Genomic DNA, 22,251 nt, shown 5'->3' with positions numbered 1-22,251 from the left:
AGCACAAAAGCTCAAACGCTCATCAGATGTCAACTGGAATCTTAACAAAACCAGGCAAATAAACTCAGAATAGATCGGGCCTATTTTCCCCCAAACTTGTCACTGAATTATCTGATAATGCCTCATCAGACAGAAAATCACACAGCTGCTGAGCTGGGCAAACACAGGGCAGAATCCAGTCTCCCGGGGGGAGAACGGCTGAAGGGCCATCCTGCGGTCTGGGTCCCTGCTGAGAACGCACAGGGCAGGGAAGGGCAAGGCAACTTGGGGGCAACGGCGGCTTGCGGTTTTAGGGACCCGAGTTTGTACTCAGAATGGGCAAGAGACCAAGCTTCATCCATCCTGACCTGGTACCGCGGGCAACCTGGAAGCTACTAGGTCTGGAACTGCACTGGACATGTCACGTGTGTCTGAGTAACTGGCAACGTTTAAGCTGCTCACCCCAGCCTTCAGAAAACAAGTGATCATCCTAAGTATGTGTTTTGGTGCCGCACCGCCTTGCAAAACCAGAGTACAACTATGCTGAAATGACAGGGCTGAGAATCGCTGAACTTTCTGGCTAACTCCTTTCCCAAGTTCCAATTTTGCTACTCATGCTCACCAAACTCTCACACTTCCTGAGTCACCTGAGACACCACAGGGAACACAAACAATTTTCCAAAACTCTTCTTTTAAAGGGAAATGTCTAATATAATCTGTGCAACACCTAATTAAATATACATTAAATTAGCACCTTTCCCCTAACCCTCGTTAAGCCCAAAGACCCTACTTGGGGCTTAACCCTGCGGCGTCGCGGGCAGCCTGCGTTTCCCCTCTCGAAGCTGGTATCTTGCACAAGGCTCTCTAAAACCCTTTCCCCTGGCCTCTGCGCTCCAAGGCAGGAAAGCGGAGGTGCCACCTCTGTGAGAGCAAAGGCAACACCGAGGTCCAAAACCACCAGCGAGTCCCAAAGCCACACGCATCACAAGCCCACATCCTCCAGAGCAGTAACAGGTGACGGGAGGAGGAGAGGCAACGCACCCCTGCAACCGCAAGAAGCCGCTGGGCAGAGAACGCCTAAGCCCACCGCCCCCATAAAGAACGCCTGCTTTAGAACTCGGGCAGGCAGAACTGCACAAACTTGCACGTGGAACCAAGTCACCAAACACCCGCCAGTCCAGTGCCTGCCGGCACAGCATCCTCTCCTGCCTCCAAGGCTGCGATCCAAGCAGGGGGTGAGGGGAGGACCCTGGGGCGCCCGCACGCCAGGCACCGGTGCAGCACGCAGCCCACTAGAGGGTGAGGCTGTGTGAGTCACGCCCGGGGAAGCGGCGGAAGCGGGGAGGAGTGGGGGGGACAGCGAGGAGGCGCGGCGGGCGCTGGGCGCAGGACCCGGGTGCGGCGAGCGGGGGCTCACCAGGGGCGGGGGCTCAGCTGCCAAAGAGCAAGTCGTGGCGACCGAGCGCCCTCCGCGATCGGGGGCGCAACGCTGCCACACAGGTGAGGACAATCGTGTTTCCAGGGACCCTCACCACGCCCCGGCCAGTCGCTGAGGGCGAGGGCGATCACAGCTCAGGGCACCGCGCGCCCACGCTGCCGCCAAGGGAGGCAGACAGCAGCGGGGAGAGGAGGCGGCGGTCGCCCCGGGGGTGGCCCGCTGCTCATCATCAGGGATGGGGGCCCTGGGCCCTGAAGAGCAAGGCCCCGCCACCCTAGCCCCAGCCTCCGGCCGCTGCAGCCCCAGAACGCCCTGAACCTTTCAGACTCCAGCCCCGATCCCCTCTGGCGTTGGCCCCCTGGACCCCGACCCTCTCCTCCCGCTCCTCCCCCTCACCGGCTGCCGCAGCCGCCTCCAATGGCCACCGCTTTTTGGGCCGAGTCTCCCCGCCAGGGTTTCCCTCTCTGATCTCATTTCCGGTCTGGGCCGGAGGGGTGGGGCGGCGGCGGGGTGGAAGGCGCTGGCTGCGCGGGAGGGCCCGCCCGACCCGGCGCTTCCGCCCTGAGGCCGCGCCCACTTCCGCCCCACCGTGGGCGGGGCCACGGAGCAGCTGGGACGCCGGGAAGGGCGAGGAATAGCGGCACTAGTAGGGTCTCCGAGCCCAGGAGACCCCGAGCGCGGTCCTCCCCTCCCTTGGGGGCGTCAGGAAGTTGGGCGCTGCGAAGCTGAGAACTGGATCTTGATTCTTTGAGTGTTGGTACTGCCCAAAAGGAGTAGTTTTTGCATTGAGTTACTCAAAGCATTAAAAATACACCTGCCTTGGGAAACTAAACAGGTGAAATGTTATGACTGTTGGAAGGAAAGAAGTAGTCGTGGGCTCATACTCTAGATGACTGGAGGAGTGAGTGAGTGGCGAGGAAGGGTCTCCCACAGAAGAATCCTGCATAGTCTGTGGAGATGCCGCACCCGGAAGCCTCACCCCCAACTTACAGAGTCTGTGCACAGGGATTTCTTCCAAAGACAACAGTGTGGAAAGGGGGAGAATGAGTACCCTCACAGTGGGGGAACCTGACAGACCCTCCCTCGGCACCAGCTCTGAGAAGTCACGTGGATAGGATGTGGACTGCGGAAGAGATCCACACTTCCCTTCCACAACCTATGATGCCAACCTAGTCACAGGGGGAATCAGAAAACCAAAAACAACCCTCAGGCGAGGGACAGTCTACAGACTGCCTGGCCTGTCACGGAAGAGAAAGAAAGCCGTGGGAAGCTGTCACAGCTAAGAGGAGCCTAAAGACCTGCGCCAGGGGCCAGCGCTGTGGCGCAGCGGGTTTAAAGCCCTGGCCTGAAGCACCGGCCTCCCATATGGGTGCCAGTTCGAGTCCCGGCTGCTCTTCTGAGCCAGCTCTCTGCTGTGGCCTGGGAAAGCAGTAGAAGATGGCCCGAGTCCTTGATCCCCTGCACCGATATGGGAGACCCAGAGGAAGCTCCTGGCTCCTGGCTTTGGATTGGCACAGCTCCAGCCGTTGGCCCCATATGGGGAGTGAACCAGCGGATGGAAGACCTTTCTCTCTGTCTCTCCCTCTCACTGTCTGTAACTAGCACTCAAATAAATAAATAAAATCTTAAAAAAAAAAAATCCTGTGACAATGTGATGCGATATCTTGGGTGGGACCTGAAGTAGTTAAAGGATGCTGGGCAAAAACTACAGAAATTTGAATTGAGGCTGGGCTTCAGTGAATAATTCTATGTCGATATTGGTTATTGGTTAATTAAGTGTGACAAGAGTGCTATACTAAAGTGAAATGTTGACATAAGGGAAATTGTGGTATTTTCGTAATTTTTCTGTAGTGCTAGAACTGTTCTAAAATAAAGGTTTACTTTTAGAAGTGCACATGCCTTTTAACTCAGAAATCCTGCCCCCTACGAATTGTATTCTAAGGAAAAACTGGAAATGGGCACAGTAATGTTGAGTGGGTAAATTCATCTCTAGCATTGAGTGGGGGGGAGTGAGGAAGCCCGAGAAAGGCCTGCAGTCCCACAGCAGGAGTTAGTCAACTACACCATGACCTCTAGGGACTGCCATACCTGGCAGCCTCCCAAACTGATGTTATAGAAGAAGATTTAATGATATAAAAAGTTACCGATCATGCTTGTATGTGTTTCTGTGTGACTGCTTTACTTCAATAAAAAGGTTACTCTGAAAACGTAAGGCCGGCGCCGCGGCTCACTAGGCTAATCCTCCGCTTTGTGGTGCCGGCACACCAGGTTCTAATCCCAGTCGGGGCGCCGGATTCTGTCCCAGTTGCCCCTCTTCCAGGCCAGCTCTCTGCTGTGGCCAGGGAGTGCAGTGGAGGATGGCCCAAGTGCTTGGGCCCTGCACCCCATGGGAGACCAGGAGAAGCACCTGGCTCCCGCCATCGGATCAGCGCGGTGCGCCGGCCACAGCGCGCCGGCCGCGGCGGCCATTGGAGGGTGAACCAACAGCAAAGGAAGACCTTTCTCTCTCTCTCTCTCTCACTGTCCACTCTACCTGTCAAAAAAAAAAAAAAAAAAAAAAAAAAACGTAGAGGGGAGGACACTGGCCTAGCAGTTAAGACATCTGCGTCCCACAACCCAGTGCCCCCTCTAGCTCCTAGCTAATGTAGACTTGCAGAGGCAGCGGTGAGGACTCAAGTCATTGGGTTCCTGGCACAGGAGAGACCTGGACTGAGTTTCCAGCTCCTGGGTTGGCCTGGCCCAGTCCCAGCAGCTGCATCTGAGGTGTGAACCAGTAGGTAGATACTTGCTTGCTCTCTCTCTCTCTCTCACTCTCACTCTCTTTCTCCTGTCTCTCTGCCTCCCAAATAAATAAATACAAATTTTTTAAAACAAAAAATGTAAAATAGAATTCTAGTCAAGTTCCAGCTGTTCCACTTTTGAACAAGCTCTCTGCTATGGCCTGGGAAAGCAGTAGAAGATGGCCCAAATGCTTGGACTCCTGCACCCACATGGGAGACCCAGAAGCAGCTCCTGGCTTCAGATTGGCCCAGTTCCAGCCGTTGCAGCCATTTGGGGAGTGAACCATCGGATGGAAGACCTCTCTCTTTCTCTCTGTAACTCTGCCTTTCAAATAAATAAATAAATCTTAAAAAAAAAAAAATACGGGAGGCTGAGTGGCTGAGAAAATTGTTAATGCCATCTGTATAGCCAGAGAAGTCAAGAAGAGAAAAAGGTTTAGTGGAAAGATGAATAATTCCATTTTGAATGTGCTACATTTGTGATTCCCTTGGACAGCAATACGGAAATGTTCAACAGGTATCCACAGCCATCAGCCTTTTTTTCTTTAAGATTTATTTATTTGAAAGGCAGACTTACAGAGAAGCAGAGGCACAGAGAGAGAGAGAAAGAGTTCTTCCATCCAATGGTTCACTCCCCAGATGGCCTGCAACAGCCGGAGCTGTGCCAATCCAAAGCCAGGAGCCAGGAGCTCCCATGCAGGTGCAGGGGCTCAAGGACCTGAGCCATCTTCTACTGCTTTCCCAGGCCATGGCAGAGAGCTCTGGAAGCAGAACAGCCCAGACCCGAACCGGCGCCCATATGGGATGCCAGCACTGCAGGTGGTGGCTTCACCCACTATGCCACAGCGCCAGCCCCCAGCCCTCTTTCTTGCCTAAGTGAGAATTCTCTCCCACAAATCATAGCAGGTCCCATGGCACCAGCTGCCTTCATCAGCGCTGACAGCTCCCAAGTTCCTTGCAATCCAGCTTTCGCTTCCAGAGTTCTGCTTGATAGCTCTACTTGTTTACTCTACTGGCATTTCCAAATTTAAGACATCCAAAGAAAGCTTAGTTTCTTCCTGAGTTCCTATCAAATCTACCTGTGCTCCGCCATTCTGTTTTGGAAGTGTCAACACCATGAAATACAATCATGCAGATGAGATGCTCCAACCCCATTGCAGGTCCTGCTGCTTCCTGGTACGTCTTTACTTGGTTAATCGCAAAGCCTCATGGCTTCCATTCTCATGGGATGTTCACACCCACGCCCCCTCCACCCTCATTTGTTGTCGCTCTGCCATTGACCTCCTCTAGGCAGGCGGCCCCTCTTACGGACCATGCAGTAGCTGCCTTACTGGTCTTCCCATTTGCAGTCTCTCCCCGCAAAAACCCATTCTCCTCAATGGTACCGGAGGGAGCTTTCTAAAACACAATTTGGATCATGTCACTTCATCCGTCTTTCATGACACCTGCATCGCGATTGAGCATGCTAGACCACTTGCTGGCCCTTTAACACCCAATAAACATTCAGAGTGACGTGAAGGCTCAAATGCCAATGTCACCTCCATGAAGACTTCCCCTTGCTTGCTGACTCTTTTGGCTCCCTCCCTCTCACAGCACCTGCCAGTATCTTTATTACAGCACTTTCCTCATTCAACCCTCAATTAGAGCCAATTAGGCGCAACTTCGTCTCCCCAACTAAATCACTCAATCAACAGATACTCACTAGCACCTGCAACATGCCTGGCCCTCCCTATGCTAAGCCCTGGAGATAGGACCATGCGAACAGAAACAGCCTATGCCAGTGCCCTGGGGACCCCTAGCCACCCTGTTCTCAGCCCCAGCACGGGGCTTTCCCACGATCGGTGCTCAGTGAGTTACGACTGAAATGAATACGTGTTTACAAAAGGCTGGATCAGGGTTTAAAAGCCCTTGCCTCAATCTCAATTTTAAAGAAAACTCCGCCTTGATGGGATGCTGGAAGCCATGGCAGAGTCACATGTTGACGGAGGGTGACAAGAGAGGGGATCTGATGGGGATGAAGGGACAGCTCAAAAGAGACAGAGGCCATTTGCAGGGCACTGCTGTCTAAACCCAGATGGCAGAGTTGTAAGGCAAAGACGGAAAGGAAAATTGAGGGTGAGTAGTGGCTCTAGGGAAAGGTCACCACGCTTAGTGACTGAGGAAGTCTCTGATGGCGATGAGGTTAGAGCAGGTGTCAGTGGCGAAGGAGGGGAAGGAAGTGAAGGCTGAACAGCTCCCACAACTTGCAGGGTCTTAGTCCACCCGAACGAGGATGGACTGGGTCCAAAGAAAGGTAAGTGCGCTGCTCTCCCGTTCCCCAGCCTCCCGATCCCGGAGACAGTCAGACGCAGCAGGAAGTCAAGTCAAGTAAGCAAGAACTCATCTATTGCATGTATAGCAATGCCTTTTAAAGCACAAGACCGCAGGATTACTGGGGCAGGGCATAAGGACCAACCAATTACTTAAAAGGTCATTTTATGGGGCGACTTTTTACAGGACCAGCCATATGTCTGTACACTCGTCATCAGTTGTCGTCACCTCCCCTGATGCTGCGTGGCCAATCAGCTTTGGTGGTAAACGACTTTGGGTACCACCCACCTTATTTCCTTTGGGCGCCATCTTTGAATTGCCATGTGTGCCTAATTTCCCTGCAGGCGCCATCTTTGAATTGCCTCCTGTGCCTAGTTTCCCCATAACAATTAACTTGCTGTGTCTCAAGTTAGCCGCCTGCTTCTCTGTGCCCCCACCTCCTCGACAGGAAACGCTAACCTGTCTCTTGGATGGAGATGAAATGAACTTGCAAATGTAAAGCATTCAACAGAGGGCCCAACACAGACAAATTCCTCCAAAGGATGAGCAGTTACTGAGGAGAGTCTAGAAGTTTCCCTCCATTCAGCGTGAGAGCGAAACTTTTAGTTGAACAAAGAAATCCTCAGTTGAAAAAGGAGCTGCCCATGGGAGGGAATAAACACTTAAACAAGTGTTTAAGTAATTAATTAATAGTAAACAAAAAGTCTTCAGGGGCAGGCACTTCGATGCAGCGGGTCAAGTCATCCCCTATCAGCGTGCCTGGGACGGAGCCATGCCTCCTGCCTCCAGACCCAGCTTCCTGCTGATGTGTAGCCTGGGAAGCAGCAAGTCTTGATCCCAGTGTGTGCTTCCGCCACCCACATGGGAGGCCTGCACAGAGTTCTGGGCTCCTGGCTTCATCCTGATCCAGCCACAGCTGTTGCAGGAATCTGGGGAGTGAACCAGCACGCGAAAGATTCTCTCTCTCTCTCTCTCCCCCCAACCCCGTTCTGCCTTTCATATAAATAAAAATAAAAAACTTTAAAATTTTTTTCTAGTGTTGATTCATTAGATTCCCTGCACTCATAAAAAAGTCGTCAGCGTGGCCTGCACAGCCAGGTGCCTGTCTGCAGCTCATCCTGCCCCTCTTCCCTGTGCCCACAGCACCAGCCCGCCAGGCTCACGTTCCTCAACCTCCCCAGGGCCTCACTCTCTGCGTCCCTGCACCTAAGAGTATCCTCGAGGGCTTGGCTAAGACATCACCTCTACAGAGAGAATTTTTCCAGTAGGATCTAAAGTGCTTTCCATCTCATCTCTTGTGTCCATTTTGGGCTGCTATCACAAAATAACACATTTATTTTATTTTATTTTATTTTATTTTATTTTATTTAGATGCATTTATTTATTTGAAATTCGGAGTTAGAGAGAGAGAGGGAGAGACAGAGAGGTCTTCCATCTGCTGTTTCACTCCCCAGATGGCCACAATAGCCAGGGCTGGGCCAGGCCAAAGCCAGGAGCCAGGAGCTCCCTCATGGGTGCAGGGACCCAAACACTTGGACCATCCTCCAGTACCTGTCCCAGGTACATTAGCAGGGAGCTGGGCTGGAAGTGGAGCAGCCGGGAGCCCATATGGGATGCCAGCACTGCAGCAGCATCTTCACCCACGACACCACAGTGCCGGTGGGACATTTAAAAGGAACAGAAATGGATGTTTTCACAGTTCTAGAGGCTGTGAAGTCCAAGGTCACGCCCGCAATTATCATGGCCTGGTGGCTTAGCACAATGCCCAAGTATCATTACCTTATAATTCCGTGCGAAGCCTGATGCCGGTCTCTCCGGGCTAAAATCAAGGAGTCAGCAGGGCTGCCAGGGAGAAGCCCCCATCTCCCCACCTCTAACTTGTTGAGGCACCCACAGGCTTGTGGCTCCTCCCTCCACCTTCAAAGCCAGCAGGAGTCAAATCCCTCTGCCTGCCTTCCATCCTTGCATCTCTCGCCCGCAGCCAGGGGAGCTCCTCTGCTGTCAGGAACCTGTGTGCTTGGGGTGGGCCTGCCTGGGTGATCGGAGACAATCATCTCTCCAGCTCCTTAACTTCGATCAGACTGGCAAGCTCCTTTTGGCCATGTATGGTCACACATATGAAGATTCCACGGGGTTATTCCCCTGCCTACTATGACATTACACTATCCCCATTTCACGGGTGACAAAGCAGAATCCTTGGCAAGGTTAATGAATTTTGCCCAAATCCACCTGGCTAGAAAATGACAGCTCAGGCCCCACACTGAGCTCTGTCTCCCAAGCTTGTGCATTCGATCTCTAAGTTGTATTTATCTATTCTTACCCCTCCCTTTCCCTGTCACGCCTGCTGTAGTAGGCACTATTGGTTGCCTATCAGAAAACCACTCTGCCTGTTAACAGTCTCCCCAATGCATTACTTCACCAGTGCTGCCAGCCAGGCTGGAGTAACAGAAGTGTGTTTGCTCACAGCTCCGGAGGCTAGGGGTCCAAGGTCAAGGTGCCAGCAGGGTCAGCTTCCCCCTGGGTTTGCAGGTGGCTGCCCTCTGCCGCCTCTCTGTGCAGTTGTCCTTTAGTGCAATGCACCCTGGTGTGTGTCTAAATTCCTTCTGATTCTAAGGACACCAGCCACGTTGGATTAGGGCCACCCTCACAGCCTCATTTTAATGCAGTTACCTTTTTAAACATCCCAGCTCCAAATACAGTCACGTTCTAAGGGACTGAGGTCAGGGCTTCAATGTATGGTTTTTGCAAGGGTACAATTCAGCCTACATCACAACACAACAGTCCCGTGCTCAGAGAACGCCAGCCCCCACCCCATCTCAAGGGAGGACCATCCTATTCTCCTTGCAGATTGTTTCGGGAGTGGGCGTGTGAGACATGCCAGGAGGGTTGTGGGATCACCTTCCGAGACACATTTCCACTCTTAGGGACAGTCACAGGCAGAGAGCATCTCTCTTCTCCTTCCGGAAGTTGGTGTGCTAAATGTGACATCAGCCACAGCCTTCCTGCTAACATCCCGCTGAGAGTGGCAGAGCAGAGAGGTGGAAAGAGGAGGGTCTACCCAGGACCCCCCACCAGGCGGCACCAGGCCACACCAGCTCTCCTTGTGTTTAGGCCACGGTGGGAGGCAGTTTTCTCTTATCCGCAGCCACGTCCATGCTCGCTTTCCCACCTGCCCATCATCCAGGCCCCTCCACAGCTTTTTTCTTGTTCATCCTAACAACTGAAAGGTACTACAGCCACTTGGTTTGGCAAAATCCGCAGCTCTTGTAAAAACGTCCCTGTTGACATCTCTATACAGAAATGTGAAATGACCATGAACAGGTATTCAGCCTTCTGCCCTTATGTGTATAGAAACTGTTCTCTCATGAGGCAAATATTAGGACACCACTTGAGATGCCTGCATCCTAAACCCAAACGTCTGGGTTCTAGTCCCAGCACTGCCGTTGACTCCAGCTTCCTGTTAACACATGCTCTGGGAGAAAGAAGCAATGTCTCAAGTATTGGGCTCCTGACACCTACGTAAAAGACGCAGATTGACTTCTAGGTTCCTGATTGTGGGCATCTGGGCAATGAGCCAGTGGATAAGAGATCTAGCTCTAGCTCTCTCTGTCTCTCTTTTTAATAAAATAAGTAAGTAAATACGTTAAGTTTTAAAACGGTCCCGTCATTGCAAGCTTGGCATTACAAACTCCTGAATTCTGCTTTTGGAAGGGCTCACTCTCACAAGGTACAGGAGCCACCTGCACCTGTGGAGCTCAAGTAATGGGGCCCAGACCACTAACCCTCTCCCTTGGAGCTCATTAGACACAGAGAAAAGGGACAAAGAAGCTGGAGTGTTGCAGCCTGGGCAAAAGCAGCTCAAGCTGCAGCTTGGGGGGAGCAAGGTGGAAGGAGCTGAAAGGGCACCGGGAACTGACTTTACAGTGGGACTGGGAGGGGTTGAGAGATGGGAAATGCGCACTTAGAGAGCACTCGTGTTCTGGGGAATGCCCCCAAAATGCGTAGATGAAGTCAGATGACCATACAATATGGTCACCAGTTGCTTAACAAGGGTACGTCTGAAAATGCATCACTGGGCGATCTCACTGTTGTGTGAGCATCTCAGGATGTACTCACACAAACCTGGACAGTGCAGGAGGATCTCCCAATGAGGCCTCCTGATACAGTCAAGAGACACAGTAGACTCGAGATGCGTGAGGCTGCTACCTGCATAACATGGTGTAGTGTTGTGTAGTAAATTCTTTTTAAGGATTTACTTATTGTATTTGAAAGGGCAGAGTTACAGTGTGAGAGAGAGAGAGAGAGAGGCACAGACAGAGAGAGATCTTCCACCTGCTGGTTCACTCCCCACATGGCCACAATAGCTGGAGCTGGGATGATACAATGCCAGGAGCCAGGAGCTTCTTTTGGGTCTCCCATGCAGGTGCAGAGGCCCAAGGACTTGGGCCATCTTCTGCTGCTTTCCCAGGTGTATTAGCAGGGAGCTGGATCAGAAGTGGAGCAGCTGAGACTTGAACCAGTGCCCATATGGGAAGCCAGCACTGCAGGTGATAGCTTTATCCACTTTGCCACAGCATTGGCCCCAGTAACATTTTTTAATAAAAGGAATACATTCAAAATGACAATAAAATTACAGTAAATATATAGACTAGTAACACAGTGTTTGTTATAATTATCACATATTATGTACTATTCACAATTGCATGTGCTACACTTTTATACAACTGATAGTACAGGTTTGTTATGGGCTTTTTCTAAAATATATATATATTTGAAAGGCAAAGTGACAGAGAGAGGGAGAAGTTCCATCTGCTGGCTTATTTCCTAAATGGCTGCAATGGCCAAGGCTGGTCCAAACCCAAGCCAGAAATCCACAGCTCCATCCAGGTCTCTTGGCAGGAGCCCAAGAACTCGAGCCTTCATCCACTGCTCCCCCAGGTGCGTTAACAGGAATCAGAAGCGAAGCAGCTGGGGCTTGAACCTGCACCCCCACTACAGGCTTAATCCATTGTGACACAATACTAGAGTAGTCGTGCTTACACCAGCATCACCGCACACAGGTGAGTAACGCATTGTGCCACAAAGTGAGGACGGATATGGTGTCACCAAGCGATAGGAGTTTTCCGATTCATGGTCATCTTATGGGACCATCATTAGACGTGCAACCCATCATTGACTAAAATGAAATTATGCAGCAGGTGATTGTAATAGTAGCTAACATCTACTGAGAACTCAGCAGTTGCCAGGCAATATTCTAAATATTAATATGGATTAACTCAATAACCCTCACTGAGATCCCACTTTTAGCATCTAAACTTCACAGATGAGAAAAAGTAGGGGGCAGAGAGTGTGCACAAGGCAATATAACTGGTTTGTAACCAGGCAGAGTTCAGTGTCCTGACACGACAACAGAACAAAGGTTGGGGGGGCCGGTGCTGTGCGCAGCGGGTTAACACCCTGGCCTAAAGCACTGGCATCCCATATGTGCACCAGTCCTAGTCCCGGCTGCTCAACTTCTGAACCAGCTCTCTGCTATGGCCTGGGAAAGCAGTAGAAGATGGCCCACGTCCTTGGGCCCTTGCACCCGTGTGGGAGACTCAGAAGAAGCTCCTGGCTCCTGGCTTCAGATCGGCACAGCTCCAGCCATTGCAGCCAATTGGGGAGTGAACCAGTGGATGGAAAACCTCTCTCTCTCTCTCTGCCTCTCCTCTCTCTCTGTAACTCGGGCTTTCAAATAAATAAATAAATCTTTTTTTAAAAAAAGAACAGAACAAAGGTTGGGAGAGAGAAGGTGGCTGTATACCATTACAAGCCTCATGAGGCCAGAAGAGCTGTGATACCACTTGAAGACTCACCACTAAATCCCAGTTCAACATGTATATTACAAATCCTAAAACAACCCTGAAAAATATAACACAGAGGTTATAGTAGCTTCCCTAGTAAGCTAACAAAGGAGACAGATGAAACCATAAAAACAATCCAGAGAAGGAAGAAACAAAGAAACACAGGACAGATCAACAAATAGAAAATAAATAGCACAACTGTAGGGTTTTTGAAAAATGATTTCTTTATTTGGAAGGCAGAATAACAGAGAGAGGGAGAGTGAGAGAGAGAGAGAGAAACAGGTCTTCCATCGGGAGCCAGGAACCCCATCCTGGTTTCCCACACAGGTGGCAGGGGCCCAAGCAAGATTCATGGCTGCAGTCGCTGTAACAAGCAACAGATTAACAAGAGGAAAACACAGATTTATTTTAAAGAAGTTGTATGTGACAGAGGAGCCTTCAGAAATGAAGACCCATCGAAGCAGGAAAAACTGCATTGTGATGGGTAGTCATACAGAAATATTACTGGAGGACAAGTGTATGAACCCGTGGTGACAAATTGGGGAGGTTTAGAAGCCTTGTTTATGCAGATTCCTTTTTAAAAGTTGATAAAGTTGGCCGGCGCCGCGGCTCAATAGGCTAATCCTCCGCCTAGCAGCGCCGGCACACCGGGTTCTAGTCCCAGTCGGGGCGCTGGATTCTTTCCCGGTTGCCCCTCTTCCAGGCCAGCTCTCTGCTGTGGCCAGGGAGTGCAGTGGAGGATGGCCCAAGTGCTTGGGCCCTGCACCCCATGGGAGACCAGGAGAAGTACCTGGCTCCTGGCTTCGGATCAGCGCAGCACACCAGCCGCAGCGGCCATTGGAGGGTGAACCAATGGCAAATAGGAAGCCCTTTCTCTCTGTCTCTCTCTCTCACTATCCACTCTGCCTGTCAAAAAAAAAAAAAAGTTGATAAAGTTATACTACTTTATTTATTTGAGAAGTACAGAGAGAGAGAGAGACACGGAGAGAGACAGAGACAGAGAGAAACAGAGAAAGCAAGAGATCTTCCATCTGCTGGATCACTCCCCAAACGGCCCCAACAGCCAGGGCTGGGCCAGGCTGAAGCCAGGAGACCAAACTCATCCCGAGTCTTCCACGTGGATAACAGGGACCCAGGTACTTCCGTCATCACTGCTGCCTGCCAGCGTGTACATCAGCAGGAATCTGGAGCAGGAAGCAGAGCTGGGACTCAAACCCATGGACTCTGGTATGGGATGTGGGTGTCTCAAGTGGCACCTTAACCACTGTTCTGAAGTAGCCCCTTGACAGTAGGGACTCCATTTTGGGGCACTTGAGACTCCATTCTGGGAAAGCAACCCCCCCACTGTGAGACTCTGGTCTGAAACTATGATCTCAAATAGTCGGACAATAGCAGTGCACTACATCACCCTTGGCAGAACACAAAAACCCCCTAGCATGATTGCTCAAGCTTAAAAGTAGAAAGGTTGCACCTGGGTTACCCAGGCTAATAATGAAGATGTGATTTGTCTATGTCTTAAGATCATACTTGCTGATTGTAAGATTTTAGCAACCGCTTAGCAACCGTGTATTCTCTCCCCCCTCCCGATTTTGCGGTTTTTGCCTTTATAAACCCTATGTTGTAGTTCCTCGCTGCTCCTCTGTCCTTGTGTGTTCAGAGAGCCCCAACATGTTGGATCAATAAATCTTTAACCCTTTGCTGGTTGCATGAGAGAAAAGTCTCTTGGAGTCGTTCCTCGGGCAGTGGGCGTTTTCGGACCCTAACAGTTCCACAGGCTCGAGCCGCCTCCGCCTGCCTGTGAGGCCAAGGACACTCTTCTCCTCCGGAACAAGGGTCTTAGGAGCCACTGCTTCTGTCGTCTGTGTCACTTCTGGTTTTCTCCCCCATTATACTTGTATTTTCCTGCTTTGCTGTGACTCACACTTTTTTACTGTTTTCCAAACACACACTGCTTGTTCTACCTTGCTGGGTGCAGAGGATTTCTGTACTTCTATCATCGTGTGAGGTGAGAGGGGACACAGCCCTGTTACTGCATGAATGCCCAGAGTGGAAGTCTCGGGCCTTGGATTGCACTGAGAATCTTTTCCTATTAGAGCAGCTAGAGATAAAAACAATAATCTTTTGTTCCAGCCCAACAAGTTCTGGGTCTTTGTATTTCTTCTAAATTCCGTCAACAAAGCGGTCATTTCCTTCTCAACTTCTCTCTTTCCCAAAGATCCTTCCCTGATGCAGCTGGCAGGAGCCACCTGACCTGTCAACATTTCCAGTACGCAAATCCGGAAATTCATTCCGCACTTCTGTCTCCCCAGTCACTGCAGACAGCAACGTTCCCCACCATTTCTCTAGACAGCTTTTCTTCCCCCAACCTACTGGCCTGGTTCCTCATCTTTTCTCACCTTTTCTTGCCTTTCATTCTCAAAGCCAACGCTTCAAAAAGTTCGTGGAAAATGGAATCACCAGAAAACTTTATTTTGGGACAAACAACTTTGAAATCCATGCATAGTTTAGCATAATATGCATTTTTCACGAACTTTAGGGTTGAGTTTGGCTGCACCCAGCTTACGGCAGTCCCTGATTCCTAGGTACTGACTGGCGTGTCAGTTATCTGGCGTCACAACAGTGCTGCATAACAAGTCGTCCCAACATTTAGTTGTTTAAAACAGCATCCACTTCCTACTTCTCACAAGTCCACAGGCTGGCTAGGAAGTCCTGCCCAAGACGAAGACTAGGCTTGGGCTTGCTTCTGCACCCAGCCAGCCAGGGGCTGGGTGTTCTCCCCGCCTCTGTCTGTGACAGCTCGACTCTCCTCCCCATGCCTGCAGCAGGCCGCCCTGCTCCTGTTCCCATAACCATGGCAGGAGTCTGAGAGAGGAGATGGAAGCACATAGCACCTGCTCAAGCCTGTGTGCTTTTGTCAAGGTTGTAACTGACACATCGGCCACTGCCAGTCCTGCAGCCAAGCCAAAAGTCAGGATGGAAAACTAGGGAGAGCAGTGCATAAGCCACCAGACCCACCTGTAAGGTAGGCATTAGCATCACCCCCCACCCCCACCCCACCCCACCCCCATTTTACAGATGGGAAACTGAAGCAGAGAGAAAGTAAGTACTTTGCCCATGGTCCCAGCTGTCGTGGGACGGAGGCGTCATCTGGCTGGCAGTCCCTGTGCCCAGGCACAGGGTGGCACTGCCCTCTGGGACAGACCCTGAGCAGTCTGGGAGTCCCCAACCCACAGGAATAAGGGTCCTCCAGCCTCCTCTGGGAGCCCTCCAGGGACGGCCGGCTCATCACCGCCCTAGCTCAGCCGCAGACCTGGGAGGAATGGCTGCCCGCTGTAAGGGAGGGAGGCCCCTTCCAGTCCCTTCCGCCCCAGCCTCAAGCGCCCACGGCCGCCGGGCAAGGCCCATTAGGGGTTAAAGGCAAGGAAGAGAGAAACAAAAGAAGGAATCAAGTCAAGAAATGTGCCATGAAGCTTCGGCAGCGCAAAGCAGAGAAAGTCATTTCCAACTTCTTTCATCTCCTAGATGAAGCCACTAAATAAAGGGGCAAAGCGGCGAACACAAGGGCTTTTAATCTGTCTCATCTCCTTCATAATAACTGCAAATTTTCCCGGGGCCCCTGGGAGCGCGCTCCTCCCCGCGCGCCGCCTTATCTCCCCCTCCACCTTGGGCGCGCGCGGCGCGGGCCGGCCCGGCGAGGCCTGGGGGAGCCGGCGCTCGCCGCCTCATTGTCGCGCTCGGCCCGGGGCGCGGCGGAGCGGCGAGGGCCGGTCAAAGGCAGGCGGGCTGGCGGCGGCCTCATTAACGCGGCCTTTCAGCGGCGCGCGTATCAGAGCCCAGCCTTTTCACAGGCGCTAATTAGCAGTGTGGAGCCTTGCCCCCTCTGGAGAGGCGCCTCCAATCTAACAAGTGGGAACCGCGCTGCGCTCCCTTTTTTTCCTTGGCACTTACTATTTATTGTTTCCCTTTTTCTCCCTCTCCTTCGCCCCCTCCCTCTCCCCCGCCCCAAACCGCTGCATTGTCCGGCTCCCCGCCGCCAGATAAGGCCTGGGGGGGTGCATCATTAATCACTCGTAATTCTCAGCTAATGATAACTTCCTCTCGCGCACAGAGAGAAGTTAATCTTTCCTGGGTACGGGGAAAGGAGAGCGGAGGGCGGAGTGGGGGTGGGCGGCAGGGAAGGGGCCACCCTCCCCCTTCCCCTCCCCCCACCGCACCTGTTACCATCACCGCCTCCTTCCTACCCCAGTAGCCTTTCTCCACCCACAACGGCTGAAGGGGTTCTACAAACTTTGGCTCACAAGCCGGCCCTGATTGTCCCGGCTCTGGCTCTCCTCTTCCTCCCTCTGAAACCTCACAGCCCACTCTTACCTGGATTTCTGCCCACCTTATGGTTGTTTAGCACTGAAGAGTAGAAGACTACCAAATCTTTAAAGTGCCTATCTCCTCCGCAGGACTGGTGTACCACGAAGGTCTGTTGAATGAATGAATCAACTGGATTTTTTTAAAACTTCTTTGCCAAACAGTTTAGTGGCAATGGCTACATGCCAGCACTGCTGTAAGCACTCTCATTAACAAGCTCTCTCATTAACAAGCCTGAGAGACAGGTGCAGTCCCCATCCTGCAGTCTAGGGAATGGGGAGACAGAGAGGTTAAGTAACTCATCCACAATCACAGAGCTGTTGAGGGGCAGAGCCAGGATCCAAACCCAGAGCCTGTGTTCCTAAAACCGCTTTGTGGGGACACAAATCCTGGCTTCCTCGGACGCCCCCGGCTCTCTCCCTGGTGACAGGACCAGGCTGGGAAGGAGGCCAGCTCCACCAGTCCAAGTAGGTGTACAGGGGGTGGTAGAGACGGCAGACAAGCCAGGCCTCCCTCAGCTGCAAAGCCCACAGGACAGACAGTCAGATGGCCCTTAGCCACAAGGTAAGACTACCATCAGCGGCCTAAGCCTGGGGTCCCTGGACCGGGTGGCGGCGACCCCCTGGGTAACCTACCTCCCTTCCCACCCCAGGCCCACTCCAGGATGCCTTGGGTGAGCAGGAGCAAAATCCCCAAACAATGCTGGGTTCTGCTCTTCTGAAGTGAGTGGCGCAGGGAGGCCTGGAGAGGGAGGGAGGGCTGGCGAGCCTCTGAAAATCCCCTCCGAATTATAAACATATCCTCTTTAAGTACATTTCTAAGGATAACATTTGTATTACTCTGTCCTGTGCCTGCAGATAGAGCCCGCCTATCTCCTCCATCTCCCCTCTTTTCTCTGCGCTCTGCTGGGAGCGGCCCCTATCTGGAGCCACGCTGGCATTCCGCTTCCCTGCAATTGTTTCCATCGAGGGGAAAAATTAATTTCTGCCTATCGTTAATTGAGAGAATCGTGTGGAGGGCGAGGGAAGGGGAGGGGGGAGGAGAGGAGGGGAGGAGGCGGAGGGGCGCGATCGTGTTATTAACCGTGTCCCTTTCATAAGCAAATATTCTGATTGCCATCAGTGAGATGAGAGGCTCATTAATGCAGGAAGCAGAGAGGTGATTAGAGAACTTTGAAGAGCTATTGAGCTGAGCAGGGGGGAGGCTTGCCGGGAGCTAGAGGCCCAGGGAGTTTGGAAAGGACTGGGCTGGGGGTGGGGGGGAGCCACTGGTATTTTATTTTATTATTTTATTTTATTTTCATTTGTTTTGCAAAACAGAGCTCTCTGATCTGCTGGTTCACTCCCCAGATGCCTGCAACCAGGAGCTGGGAACTCAATCCAGGTCTCCCATGTGGGTGGCAAGGACCCAACTACTTGAGCCACCACCTGCTACCTCCCAGGCTGTGCCTTCGAAGGAAGCTGGACTTGGTAGTGGAGCCTGGACTTGAACCCAGGCACTTGGATATGGGATGCAGGTGTCCCAAAAGGCAGCGGCGGCGGCCTACCTCCTGCCCAAACGCCTGCCCCACTTTCCAGTTCTCCCCTCCTCAATCTCTCTCCCCCAATCTCTAATCCATCAGCTTGAGCTGGGAAGAATGCAAAAAAGTGAACAAAAACTTCACACCTCCTTTGATGCTCACCCACCCTGATGTTAAACTGGCAGAGACTGAGGGGTCACAACCGGTCACCCTCAAACAGGTCTAACAGCCTGTGGTTTTCAGTAACAGCTTTCTATTCTGTCCCATCGGGCCTCACCTGTTCATGTCCCTGCCTGGCCTGGACACCATTTCTGGGGCCTCAGAGCTGGGTGTTGGGGATTGAGGGAGCTGAGAGGAGGTGGGCATGTGGGATGGTGACAGTGATGGGCACCACTGGTGCACCCCACCTCCTCCCAGCCCATCTTCTGATTTTGGCCATGCGGTCCGCGCTGGTCAGTGCCACGTGGACCCCTCCCCACCCAGTGTGCCCCAAGCAGGAGCCCCGTACTTCCCTCCAGTTTCCTGCACCAAGACCTTCTCCAAGTGGAGGGAGCTCAGAAGCAACCCCCTCCCCCAACACAGGCTCAGTGGAGACGTGTGTGAGCGTTTTTGCCTCTCTCAGCCAGTGGCAGACAGCAGACTGTGGATAAACACCCCAGGCTCCCCAGAGAGATCCTTCTGGGATCACAATGTGCACAGCTTAGAGGGCCTGGGAGAGGCACCCCACTGCTGACATCACTCTCTCCTTGGCTTTCCCTCCGTCTCAGCTCACTTTCTGCTTCCTCATGCCTCCTCTCCAGCCAACATCCCCAAGTGCACTGGAGTTCGGCTTCTGACTAAGACCGTGGCCATCTGTGGCCCCAGGCTGCGTGGCAAGTGCTGCGTTTGAGAATGACCACACAGCTGGCGGCGGCAGCAAGTGCTAGAGACAAGGGCGTGTGGAAGGGCACAGAATTAACACCAGAAGCCACAGAGGGTGTGGAGGCTACAGGTTGAGCTCAGTGCTGTGATGTGTGTCTGGGTCAGAGAGAGCCGTGTGTCCCCTGCAGCGGCCCAGCTAACGGCCAGCTTCCCAGGCAGAAGCTAAACTGTGCCTGGTCTCAGGGCACTGCTGATGCCGCATGGGCATCTCTGGGTGCTTCCACCCCTCCCCCAGCCTGCCCTCCCAACTGTGCGGGTGGAGAATTCTCCAGGACTCACGGGGGCCTGGCCAGATCTTCCTCACCCTCAGCTTCTTGAGCTCCCAGAATCCATCCCAACGCCTGCTCTCAGAGTAAGATGCCCCCAGCGAGAGGTACAGAGAGGAGCAGAGGCAGGCGGATCTGGGGATCTCAAGGGTCAGAGGGCTAAAGCTACTCCCCGCCCCAAGTCCCACTCCCAAAGGATGCCTCACTTCGCTCCCAGAAACCAAAGGCGCCCTCCCCGGAATTCCACCTCCAAAAACAGGAGAGCAACCGAGACCAGAAAGAGACAGGAAAACACTGGGAGAAAAGCAGAAAGGAGAGAGACACTCGGAGGTTTTCAGAACAATCTCCATTCTCTACGGTGCTTTCTGTTTAAAAAAATGGAAAAGGAATGATGGAGAAGGGGGAGAGTCAGACGAGTTTAATGATGTGTGTTCAAAGCTCAGATTGGAAAAATGACAGAGAAAAGCGGCCTGTTTCGGCACTAATAAATTGTTCTCGGCCGTAAGAGGCGCCTGTCGCAGCATTAATACAGGCCCCTAATACACGGGTCAGGGTTAAGTAATTCTCTCCGGCAACTTAAGCGAATAATGAAGCTGGCGGCGGCTGGTGGTGCGGTGGGAGAGACGGTCTCTGCTGCCGGCACTCTGTCTTCATTTATTATGCCAGCGGCGGCCCGGACGGGAAGCCTCCGCCGAGGAGATATCGCTTCATTTCGGCAAGGTAATGAAAGCCGGGTTGGGGGGAGGATAAACCAATTTGCCGGCTGACACTGGAAGGAGTGATTTGCGGACTCAGGAAGGGGAGACAAGGGCCCAAGCACAAGGAGGCACAAGGCTAAACCAAAGCAGGCCAAGGCCCTTCCCAGAGGCAGAGATCTGGCGGGACGTGGAGCAGAGCAAGCAGCTAGAAGGAGCTAGTGCAGGGCGTGGGAGAGCCAGGGGGTGGGACAGTGAGGAGTCCTCAGGGAGGAGGGGAAAGCACAGAGGTCAGGACAAGGGACTCAGAGGTCAAGGACATGTACTGGCCAAGTAACCGGGCTGCGGCCGGGGAACAGGGTGCTTTGGAAAAGAAAAGAAACTAGGCAGATGCTGGAGGTGCGAGTAACCGGCCGAGGCCAGGAGGGCAGGGCAACGGGGGCGGGGATCGCAGCAGGAGCACGTGTCGCTGCTTGGACACCTGAGACATTCGGAGCCAGACTGTATCTGAATGGGAGCATGGAGTCACCCCTCCCCTCGCCACACTCCTGTGTGGCCAGCTCAGGCCAGTGGCATCAGCCCTTCTCTGACAGCTTCTGTGCTCCAGTGATGGCCTGGGGCGGGGGAGGTGGCTCCTGAATCTGGGGGCAGAGGGTCTGGGGTTGTGTTCCTAGTAAGGAGGAAGCTGTCCCCAAATTGGCAGCACCCCTCTTCTTCTGGAATGGCCTGAAACACCTGAGGCAGGAAGCCTCCCCTCCCCAGGTCTTAAAATTCAGGGGGAAGGAGTGAGCATTTAGCCTAGCAGTAAACACTTACCTCCCGCACCAGACAGAGGGCCTGAGTTCGAGTCTCAGCTTGGGCTCCTGACTCCAGCTTCCTGCTAACGCAGACTCTGGAAGACAGCAGGGGACAGCTCCTGTAATTGGGCTCCTGTTGCCCACGTGAGGGACCTGAATTTAGTTCTAAACGCTTAGCTTTAACCATCCCATTCCCAGCCACTGCAGGCATTTGGGGAGTGAACCACCTGGTGGTAGATCTGTCTGTCTGCCCCTCTGCTTCTTTCTCACTCAGTCTCCCTCTCTCTCTCTCTCTCTCTCTCTCTAACAAATAATAAATTTTAAAAATAGGAGGAACCCTTGTCTGGGTCAAGTGCTCAGCTAAGTTTCCCTTGCAGTTGGGTACCCAGGAGCCTGGCCCTATTGCAAGTTGCTGCTCTTGTCACATAAGAAGAGGTCACAAAAAAGGCAGAAGTGGTGAAGGAACCACCCCTGCCAGCCGTCTCACAGTGTTGGCAACTGTGTCTCGTGTGTGTCTCAAGGTCACATGTGAACCAAGAGCGCAGGCAGGCAGGAACCTCGGCAGGATTAGGTAACTGCCTGTTCCCTTCCCCAGTGCCGTCTCTTCTTCCCTTCAGCACCAGGCCTTTGGACAGCTCCAGCGAGAGGGCCTGTGGACTAAATGGGCTTTCCCCGCCTTGATCATAATTTACAGTTCCTTGGGATACATGCCTACCATTTCCCCCCAAGTTTAAGATGAGAAGCTCTTCAGCCACCAAGAAATGGGGAAGAGTCTCAACTTCCCTACCTGCCCCTCACCTACATGCTCCTCTCACACCCTGCACCCACCCCTGCATGCCTGTGTACACACACACACACACACACACACACGCTCACTCACTCCCAAGTAACACTGCCACTTTTCTCCCCTGATGTGGGTTAAGGATTTCCAATAAGGACCGAGTATTTGAAGCTTAACACTGCAGTCTCCAGAGGAGCCAGGCCAATTTCACACTAATCTAACCCATGAAGGGAGAGAGCATCGGAAGCAAAAATTACATCAAAGAGAAGTTAATGCCGAGAAGCAGGCGACATAAAAAGGAGCTGCTTTCAGTTTCAAATGACTACACCAATCTGGATTAAGAGATCAGCCTGCCGAATGCCTGGATCACTGTCTCCGAGCCCGGGAAACCGGGCAGAAGGAAGCCTTGTCCTCAGGGGCCCCTCGGGGTGGGGGTCAGACTCCACGTCCACTGACACAGGACATGCCCTGGGCAGGGTCTGGACAAAGTGAAAGAGATCCGGGGGAGAGTGGACAGAAGCACCCAGCCTGCCGAGCCTGCGTGGAGGTGATTCCAAATTTTC

The 22,251-nt window shown here is 52.7% G+C and overlaps 1 protein-coding gene and 1 long non-coding RNA gene across 11 annotated transcripts in view; one reads left to right on the top strand and one right to left on the bottom strand.

Moving 5' to 3' along the window:
• Positions 1–1,967, bottom strand: part of GPATCH2L (G-patch domain containing 2 like) — a 54,763-nt gene extending 52,796 nt beyond the window's left edge. For 5 of the 7 annotated variants that reach the window (XM_002719634.6, XM_008272013.5, XM_017349462.4 and 2 more), the window contains exon 1: positions 1,814–1,942. The gene's annotated coding sequence lies outside the window, so the exon portion shown is untranslated. Of the gene's footprint in view, positions 1–1,396; positions 1,512–1,813 lie in introns of those variants that run through there. The other 2 variants (XM_008272010.5, XM_089322417.1) reach the window with 2 other exon arrangements.
• Positions 1,968–16,620: 14,653 nt separating this feature from the next.
• On the top strand, positions 16,621–21,824 carry LOC149120114 (uncharacterized). 4 transcript variants are annotated; one of them, XR_016226624.1, is made up of 3 exons: positions 16,621–17,273; positions 17,362–17,431; positions 21,525–21,824. It is a non-coding gene; the product is annotated as an uncharacterized LOC149120114 (long non-coding RNA). The 4 variants fall into 4 exon arrangements; XR_016226623.1 differs by lacking the exon at positions 21,525–21,824 and adding an exon at positions 21,285–21,495; XR_016226622.1 differs by lacking the exon at positions 21,525–21,824 and adding an exon at positions 18,059–20,764.
• The last annotated feature ends 427 nt before the right edge of the window (positions 21,825–22,251 follow it).

This window comes from Oryctolagus cuniculus, chromosome 20 (assembly GCF_051225735.1).
Source record: "Oryctolagus cuniculus isolate XC-2025 breed Fujian yellow rabbit chromosome 20, ASM5122573v1, whole genome shotgun sequence".
Lineage (NCBI taxonomy): Eukaryota > Metazoa > Chordata > Mammalia > Lagomorpha > Leporidae > Oryctolagus > Oryctolagus cuniculus.
This window is presented reverse-complemented; position numbering and strand designations above follow the sequence as displayed.